The 10,465-nt window shown below is 38.1% G+C and overlaps 1 protein-coding gene and 1 pseudogene across 1 annotated transcript in view; both read left to right on the forward strand.

Annotated features, from left to right (window-relative positions):
- The first annotated feature begins 2,370 nt into the window (after positions 1-2,370).
- On the forward strand, positions 2,371-7,656 carry LOC127454991 (quinone oxidoreductase PIG3-like; annotated as a pseudogene).
- LOC127455327 (beta-taxilin-like) overlaps positions 2,772-10,465 on the forward strand; it is a 102,285-nt gene continuing 94,591 nt past the window's right edge. Inside the window, exon 1 of the mRNA XM_051723123.1 lies at positions 2,772-2,782. The gene's annotated coding sequence lies outside the window, so the exon portion shown is untranslated. The remainder of the gene's footprint in view (positions 2,783-10,465) is intronic.

A 10,465-nucleotide genomic window follows, 5' to 3' on the forward strand; every position in this document is an offset into this window, starting at 1 on the left:
TTAAAAAAGACATTAATCAACTGGATTTTTGCTCACTACGTACTTGCAGTACTTCCATTAAAAAAAAAAAAAAAAAAAAAAAATTTTTTTTTTGTTTTGTTTTGATGACTTAACTATTCTTAAATGTGAGAAATATTACATATCTTGCAATTACATTATACTCTGTATTTTTTATGTTTATTTATCCTATATAAGGTGTCCTGAGTCATTTGATGGCGTTAGAAAGTGGTGGCATGATACAACAGGATCAGCATCAGTCAGTGCTTGAAGTCACAGCTGCAACCCTCTGTGCCAAAAGAGATCAACGCAGACAACAGATACACACCATCAAGGTGACGAGCCACAGCTTCAACTACATTGTCTTTGTTACATTTAGCCTCTAAACATTGCATGTTTTTTTAGTAGTGTTTTCTAACACAAACATCACTATTACTGGGTTCCCAAGGTCATGGATAACCTGAAAATATTAAAGGGATAATTGAAAATACTTTTAATTTACTCACCCTCATGCCATCCCAGATGTGTATGACTTTCTTTCTTTTGCAGAACACAAACGTAGATTTTAAAATAATATCTCAGCTCTGTTGGTCCATAGTGAATGGTGAATGGTGATCAAACCTTTGAAGCTTTAAAACTCACATAAAGGCAGCATAAAAGTAATCCATACGCCTCCAGTGGTTAATTCTGTGTCTTAAAAAGTGACATTTTAGGTGTGGGTGAGAAACAGGTTAATATTTAAGTCCTTTTTACTTTAAACCTCCATTTTCACTTTCAAAATGTGAAAGTTTATCTTTCACTGGCAAGATATTGCTCTTTGTGTGTGCAATTGCTGTAAATTTTATCAAGCGATTGGAAAAATCTTGGAAATGTCATTAAACAATCTCAGACATTTTTTTGTCAAAAGGTGTTGGAACGCTGCTGTTATTGCTCAAAACTAGGGTTAGAAGCAGTGCTGGCTAAGCTACTCAAAAAGTAATCTGCTACAAATAACTAATTACTTCTTTAAAATTGTAACGGCGACTTGACGTGGCTTCATGGCATGACGTGGTAACATGGTACGGCAGGATCACTGACTTGGCCATGGTGGGCGTGGATGCTGACTCATTGGCTGTGGCAGGCGTGAGCACTGACTCATAGAGCGGAGGTGGGCCTGGACCGTGGAGTGGAGGTGGGCCTGGAAATTGGAACGGAGGTGGGCCTGGACCTTGTAGCAAAGGCTTGCTTGTGACATGGCATGGAGCACTCTGGGGCTTGGCTGAGACATGGCATGGAGCAGACTGAAGCTTGGCTGTGACATGGCATGGAGCAGACTGAGGTTTGGCTGTGACATGGCATGGAACAGACTGAGGTTTGGCTGTGACATGGCGTGAAGCAGACTGAGGCGTTATTGTGACTGGCTCAGGCATTGCTGTGACATGGCATGGAGCAGGCCGAGGCGTTGCTGTGACATGGCATGGAGCAGGCCGAGGCGTTGCTGTGACATGGCATGGAGCAGGCGGAGGCATGGCTGTGACATGGCATGGAGCAGGCCGAGGCATGGCTGTGACATGGCATGGAGCAGGCCGAGGCATGGCTGTGACATGGCATGGAGCAGGCCGAGGCATGGCTGTGACATGGCATGGAGCAGACTCAGGCTTGGCTGTGACATGGCATGGAGCAGACTCAGGCTTGGCTGTGACATGGCATGGAGCAGGTTGAGGCGTGGCTGTGACATGGCATGGAGCAGGTTGAGGCGTGGCTGTGACATGGCATGGAGCAGGTTGGGGCGTAGCTGTGACATGGCATGGAGCAGACCCAGGAGTGGCTGTGACATGGCATGGAGCAGGCCGAGGCGTTGCTGTGACATGGTATGGAGCAGGCCGAGGCGTTGCTGTGACATGCCATGGAGCAGGCTGAGGCGTGGCTGTGACATGGCATGGAATAGGCCGAGGCGTGGCTGTGACATGGCATGGAGCAGGCCGAGGCGTGGCTGTGACATGGCATGGAGCAGGCCGAGGCGTGGCTGTGACATGGCATGGAGCAGGCCGAGGCGTGGCTGTGACATGGCATGGAGCAGGCCGAGGCGTGGCTGTGACATGGCATGGAGCAGGCCGAGGCGTGGCTGTGACATGGCATAGAGTAGGTTGAGGCATGGCTGTGACATGGCATGGAGCAGACTCAGGTGTTGCTGTGACATGGCATGGAGCAGGTCGAGGCTTTGCTGTGACATGGCATGGAGTAGACTCAGGATCCGGGGCAGAAGGTGGCGCAAGCTCTGCGACCATGACGTGGGACCCTGGCTCAGCGACAATGATGTGGGACGCTGGCTCATCGACCATGACGTGGGACGCTGGCTCGTCGACCATGACGTGGGACGCTGGCTCGTCAACCATGACGTGGGACGCTGGCTCGTCGGCCATGACGGGGGACACTGGCTCGTCGGCCATGACATGGAACCCTGGCTCAGCGGCCATGACGTGGGACCCTGGCCCCCAGCGTTCGCTCAGACCATCAGAGTGTATACACTAGTCATCTGGTAATTACAGTAATTCCGACATGACGTGAATGCATGTCAGGTAAAAAAGAATGCCATACATTCACAGCGCCAACCAATGCGTTAAGTTGTAATGGCAAGATTTAGGTCATAGAAGCAGTTTCATTGTTGCCCACATCAGGCAAAGGCACAAAGGAAAATCAAATTACAATATTCAAGTAGTGATTTTACTAGTCGAATATTTAAAGCTGAAAATTACTTGCAGTTAAATGCCGAAAAAAACAGAAGTTCTTATTTCTGCTCCTGCTGGTGTTCTCCCAAAGGTGATGGAAACTCTTGGTCCTTTATCTCATTTTGTTAAGCCTACCCTTTGAAATTTAGGTGTTTATATGGGACAGACCTTGAGTCTTGATCAGCATGTAAATTCTCTTGTGCGTACTTATTTTTATCAGTTGAGAAATATTGCTAAACTAAGGCCAATTGTGTCCACAGTAGAAATGGAGATGCTTATACATGCGTTCATTTCCTCTCGCCTTGATTATTGCAGTTCTCTTTTTACTTGTCTTAATAATGCTTCCTTGAAACGATTACAAGTGGTTCAAAATGCTGCTGCCAAACTTTTAACTAAGTCATCAAAGACATCACATGTAACACCAATTTTAATTTCTTTACATTGGCTCCCAGTTAAATTTAGAATTCAATTTAAAATTCTTGTGATGGTTTTTAGAGCATTGCATGGTCAACTCCTGCTTATATAAAAGAGTTGTTGCAACCTTATAACACCAGCAGGAATCTGAGATCTTCGGAACAGGTCTTGTTAGCTGTTCCTCGCTCTAGACTAAAGACTAAAGGTGACTGTGCCTTTGAGGTTGTTTAAATATTTATTATAATTAGTCTTTATAATCTTTTATAATCCACATTTTCACTTTTTTTCACTATTTCAGATCCTAAAAGATAAAATCAACAATGATCTTTCTTTAAAAGATGATGTTGATGTTGCTGGATTCATAGAGCTACAACATTCCTTGTCAACTGCTTGGCAAATGCAGTTAAAAGACCTTCAGCATGCCCATAACTTAATTGGTATATATACATGTATGTATATATATATATATATATATATATATATATATATATATATATATATATATATATATATATATATATATAATATAGGGCCGAACATATGACACTGCTGAGACAATAACACTTATGAAATCTGATATATATATGTCTAATAAAACTAAGATGTCTAATAAAACTCCTAAATAATAAAACAATTATCAGGTATTCTCTGCCGAATATTCAACAGTTTATCCCTGGTGAAACTGATTGGGAAAGAGTGACAAAAAAATCATGACAAAAAATATGTATACTGTATGTATATACAGTTGTGCTCAAAAGTTTGCATACCCTTGGAGAATTGGTAATATATGTACCATTTTTAAAGAAAACATGAGTGAGCAGGCAAAACACATTTCTTTTTTTTCTTATGGGATTCATATTCAACTGTAGGTTATAAGAGAATGGCACAATCATAAAACAAAACATGGCAACAAAGAAAAAAATGAAATGACCCCTGTTCAAAAGTCTGCATACCCTTAGTTCTTAATACTGTGTATTGCCCCCTTTAGCATCAATGACAGTGTGCAGTCTTTTGTAATAGTTTTCTATGAGGCCCCAAATTCTTGCAGGTGGTATAGCTGCCCATTCGTCTTGGCAAAATTCCTCCAGGTCATGCAGTCTTTGGTCGTCTTGCATGAACCGCACGTTTGCGATCTCCCCAGAGTGGCTCGATGATATTAAGGTCAGGAGACTGTGATGGCCACTCCAGAACCTTCACCTTTTTCTGCTGTAACCACTGGAGGGTCAACTTGGCCTTGTACTTAGGGTCATTGTCGTGCTGGAAAGTCCAAGAGCGTGCAGAAGAATGCAAATTGTCTGCCAGTATTTACTGATAACATGCTGCATTCATCTTGCCATCAATTTTCACAAGATTCCCCGTGCCTTTAGAGCTCACACACCCCCAAAACATCAGTGAGCCACCACCATGCTTCACAGTGGGGATGGTATTCTTTTCACTATAGGCCTTGTTGACCCCTCTCCAAATATAGCGCTTATGGTTGTGGCCATAAAGCTCTATTTTGGTCTCGTCACTCCAAATTACAGTGTGCCAGAGGCTGTGAGGCGTGTCAAGGTGTTGTCGGGCATATTGTAACCGGGCTTTTTTGTGGCATTGGTGCAGTAAAGGCTTCTTTCTGGCAACTCGACCATGCAGCTCGTTTTTGTTCAAGTATCGTCATATTGTGCTCCTTGAAACAACCACACCGTCTTTTTCCAGAGCAGCCTGTATTTCTCCTGAGGTTACCTGTGGGTTTTTCTTTGTATCCTGAACAATTCTTCTGGCAGTTGTGGCTGAAATCTTTCTTGGTCTACCTGACCTCGGCTTGGTATCAAGAGATCCCTGATTCCACTTCTTAATAAGTGATTGAACAGTACTGACTGGCATTTTCAAGGCTTTGGATATCTTTTTATATTCTTTTCCATCTATATAAAGTTCCATTACCTTGTTACGCAGGTCTTTTGACAGTTCTTTTCTGCTCCCCATGGCTCAGTATCTAGCCTGCTCAGTGCATCCACGCGAGAGCTATCAAACTCATTGACTATTTATACACAGACACTAATTGCAATTTAAAAAGCCACAGGTGTGGGAAATTAACCTTTAATTACCATTTAAACCTGTGTGTGTCACCTTGTGTGTCTGTAACAAGGCCAAACATTCAAGGGAATGTAAACTTTTGATCAGGGCCATTTGGGTGATTTCTGTTATTATTATGATTTTAAAAAGAGCCAAAAAACTATGTGATAATAAATGGCTTCATATGATCACTATCCTTAAATAAAAGACACTTTATTTGCACGATCAGTCATATTTTTAAAATCAATGCCAAAATTTCACAATTTCTGCCAGGGTATGCAAACTTTTGTGCACAACTGTATATACAGTATAGTATTTGTTCAAAATGTTCAAAGCCAGGCTAAAAGTAATTTTACTGTTTGACAGTTTGTGGTTGTCAAACAGTATTGAAACATACTGTAGTTAATGTGATGAACTACACCTGTGTGAACTTGAGGGAAACTGACATCAGCTAAAAATCACCTTGACACCAGTTTGTTTAAAAGTCATAAAGTTAGTTCAGAGAATGTTTATGCTATGTTCTGCGTGGTCTTTTCTAGCCAAAGTGAAGCTGAATGAGACAGTGTTGATTCATGCTGGAGTGAGTGGAGTCAGCACTGCAGCTATTCAGCTGGTTCGATTGTCGTGCTATTCCAATAATAACAGTTTGCAGAGCAACTGGGAGTAGCTTTGGGAATCAATTATAAAGAAGATGATTTCTCTGAAAAGTACTGCGATTCACTGAAGGTTGGTAATTTTATTGTTTTAGTGAATGCATTTGTTTTACATATCTCATTTATCTTCATTGAAAGTAGAACGGAATGCATTCAATAATTTATCATTTAATTGGGTATAATATTGTAGGCAGGGGATCTGATATAATTCTGGAATGCATTGATGGATTTTCTTGGGAAAAGAACATTTTCGAGGGGAACGGATGAGGGGTGCTTTATGCATCTTGGGAGGTAAAACATGAATGGAGACTTGCTTGGCAAGCTTTTAAGGAAGAGAGCTCATCTTCTTTGTTCACTCATGAGATCAAGAAATTTACAGGTATTCTAAAGGCTGAAACAGACTATACCCATGTATGCGAACACAGGCGCTTCTAACTATGCATGCTCGATCTCGTGCATAACATAACATAACACAAGTATGCAATCCCAACGTTGCCGCAAGTGGGAACTACAGCGGACATTATAGCGAACTGAGATTTCTCTTTCAAGTCAACTATTGTCATAGCGGAGCAACAGTTTGAAGAGAATATTGCTGAGCAAGTAAAGTCAATATATTTATAACATCTTACCTGAATAATAACACATTCAATTTAATGCCAAAGACATTTGAAGGTAGCTCTATCGCTCCCTTAGTGTTACCGCAACAGTAACGCAAAGCGCACATTAAGCATGCTCGCATTTGCGCACACATACTTGCGTTAAGTATGTTTATGGCATGATAAATAATTGTACGAAAATAATATACTGTATATTGAGAAGTGAATACACCCAAAAATGAAAATTCTGTGATTATTTACTGTCATGACATTCCAAACCTGTACATGGTTAATTGTTTTCTGTGAAACACAAAACAATTTTTTTGAAGAATAATCATGCAGCTCTTTTCCATACAACAGCTTATAGTAACCACATCTGTGAAGCTACAAAAAACACCATAAAATTGGTCCATAAACCTGTGTTTGATATTCCAAGTCCTCTGAAATCATACGATAGCTTTGTGAGAGGAATTATTAATTATCACTTATAATCTTTCATCAACTCATTTTCGTTTTTGTTGATGGAAATCTCATTTGCGTTCACATTCAGACTCAAATATTGGTGGATTGACGCGTCTAGCCAGATTTGATGTCATGGACACCAAAAGGCCATTGGTTCTAGCATGTGTCATATCCAAATGCGACATGCCAATTTGAATACAGTTTTGGAACGACATGAGGGTGAATAAATAATGACAGAATTTAAATTTTGGGTGAACTATTCCTTTAATAATGTCAAATAATGCTCAGTTTGATGCATAAAAGGTTACTTTGTACTGTTATAACACAAGTCGACAGTGTTCTTATTTCTAGTATAAAGCAGAGTTCGTCCGGAGTTTCACCGAGCATGTTTGCTGATCTTTCAGTCAGTTGATCTGCCCCTGTGCCCTGTGATTGACAACACATTCAACATAGAAGATATTGAAAAGGCTCATTAACAGATGGAGGAAAACAAAAATATCGGGAAAATAATTATCAAAATAGGAACCTCTTGATCATAGTGTTTTGCAATGTAAAATAAGTGACACTACCTGCATTGGGAACACCTACAGATTTATATAAACAAACAATCACCATAGTGTCAGATACTGTAATTTTTATGATTGGCAGAAATTAATTGTCATTGCTACAGAATTAAAAGAAGAGATATAAAGTTTATGACACCATAAGACATCACAAGACAGGTAAATAGTAGGTGTAACTTTAGAGTAATACAAAGAAGATAGCCTCACTGATTATGGCTTTTTTGAGGCCCATGTTACATATTACACAAAATGAGTTGAAAGCCTATGAATACCTTTTCGAGGTTTATGACAGTTCCCAGGCACACAGCTTCTGATGAAGAAAAGGGCCTGGGTTGTACAATGTAAAGGGAAGGATAAAAAATGTTTAGCATGTTTAAGTCTTCTCAACACTACCCTGTTCTCTTAACCCTTGTGTTGTGTTCGTTTTGTGCTAACACCTTTTGTGTTCCCGGTCAAAAATGACCGGCCCATTAAGATTGTTAACAAATCTCTAATATTGTATATATTTTCACAAGATCTTTTTATCAATCTTTTTTTAGTAATCAAGACAGGTTTTAGACTTTTTTGAACATATTTAAAAAAAAAAAAAAAATATTGATAGAAGGATTCATTGAACTGAGCATATACCGGGCTAGTGGGGGGCACTCCCTGCAGAAATTTTTATTTTATTTAATAAATTAATAACCACTTGCTTGATCTGAACAAAATAGGTGTCATTTTAAAGCTTATAATATGGACTTTACAATGCACATAGCTGATCCAACCAATTCTTCAATAATGCTTTTTAATTTGCTGACATATTTGCAAATTTGTGATCACAACAATTATATTCAGAGTTGGTAAAGCCATAAAAAAGATGAGATAGCCATGTGTTATATATCGTTGGAAAGGTCTCAGTTAGTAAAATGCAATGAGCAAATTTCTTTCACTCAGAGGCCAGACGGCAGTGAGTATATGAATATAATAAACAGGAGTCACATTTTTCATTATTACTTCCTGAAACATACATATAACACAGACAATGACATATCGTAACTTACTGCAGATTATCCCGATTCAAACGAGCCCAAACACAACATAATATGATAAGTAGATCTTAAAATATACCCCAAAGAGTGTACATGGAAAGATGATGCACAAAAGGGTGCACTGTTTGTGTATGTTTGTGTGTGTGTGCGTGAGTGAGTCTGTGTGTATGGGTGTGTGTGTGTGAGCACATTTCCGAGGACTTTGTGTGTGCAGACACAAATCCACATATGTGCTCATCTAAAGGATTGTGATGCTCCTGAACACTTAATATTTTGTAGTCTAATCTATTCATTTCCAATGGCCGGTCACTTTAGACCGGGAACACCACAGGTGCAACAAAGTGAAATAAAACCAATAAAATGTTATGAAAAAAAAAAAAAATAATTGTTCAGATGCACTGTGTGAACAAAGTCATGGAATTTTATTCCAACTGGATGAAATAAACTACAGTTTTCAGAAAAAAAAAAAAAAGTTAATCGGTCAGTTTTGACTGGAACACAATATAAGGGTTAAATAGATTTATTTCGGTTATTTTGCCATTTTTCAGGCTCGTTTCATTCACAAATGTATTTTACATGATCATGGAAAACAAGAATGTCAGGGAACCTTAAAACTGTGATTTGCAGGTCTGGAAAAGTAATGGAAATTACATTCGCTATTGTGAATACATTGTTTTTTTTTTTGTTGTTTTTTTATGTAGTTCATAACACTAATCACAAGCAACTGGAAAAGGCATGAAAATGTATTTGTAAAAGTGTGCGGAAATATGTTTTATTTTTTTTATTTTTTTATCTACAGTATAGTAAGGTTTATGATCATTAAGTTTAGGCCTAATCAACTGGAAAATTTCTAAACAGTCTTTTACTATTAAAAGGAGCTACTTCTTTATTTCTGTAATAAACAGTCTCATTTTAAAATTGAGTTTGATTGCTTTTTTATTTTATGATGCTTTGCTGTGGAATGATTCTTATAAAAAGCTCTAAAAACAAAGATCTCATTTGATATACTTGCATGCATACTGATACACAAATGTTTGTTTGTTTTTTGTCTGTATCTATGAAGTTCAAGTCAAGTCATATTTCACAATACCCATTGTTTCAAAGCAGCTTACAGAAAATAATATTGTAATGTAAGTAATCTAATAAATGTCATAAAGTCCCCAATGAACAGCTTCAAAAACGTCTTTGAAAATTATGCCTTAATATTTTGTCTTTAAGATCCCAATGAGCAAGCCAGAGGATAATGTGGCAAGGAACAAAAATGTTTAATAAGTTCTAAAAATGCAATTCACACAAAACATTTACTTGAATACATCTCTTCTATGATGAACATGTTTTCAATTTCTGAGTTCAAAGTCATTTTTATATTTTTTTTGTTGGGCTTAAAGTAAAAAATGTGGTGTAATCATCCACAGACAGAATTTTTTTTTTTTTTAAATAAAAAAATAAATTAAACTCTATTTCTAAAAACGAATGATTATATATATATATATATATGATTAATATTTGAAAAATGTTTGTCCACCAAATCAAAGTCATGTGGTGTATCCAACATGCAGGTAGCCATTTTGTTGTCATGTGACAAAAATTATAAAACTGAGAAGACCCCTTTAGACCTGCAAGACTGTATGTGGTTTAAAAAACAAATCATTATTTTGTCATATCAGTATTTTAAAATGTTTATGGAAATTATCATTTTATTCATATCATTTGGTGTAACGGTGAGAAAACTTTAAAAAAATATATTTTTCACCTTGAAACATCTGTTTGAAAACTTTTTTGATAAAGTTGCTTTAACTCTCATGTATATTCAAGGTGCAAGGAAACTATTTTATTACCTTTTACATGATGGTTACAACACATGACATTTTTAAAATCATTAAATAAAATGTTTGTAGAAAATGCTATAAATGTATTTATAAAAAATTTAAAAACTACATGAACTTCAATATTGCATGTCAACGAACTTGATCATGCTGAGTGACTCCAGTC

The sequence above is a fragment of the Myxocyprinus asiaticus genome, chromosome 17 (assembly GCF_019703515.2).
Source record: "Myxocyprinus asiaticus isolate MX2 ecotype Aquarium Trade chromosome 17, UBuf_Myxa_2, whole genome shotgun sequence".
NCBI classification, from domain to species: domain Eukaryota; kingdom Metazoa; phylum Chordata; class Actinopteri; order Cypriniformes; family Catostomidae; genus Myxocyprinus; species Myxocyprinus asiaticus.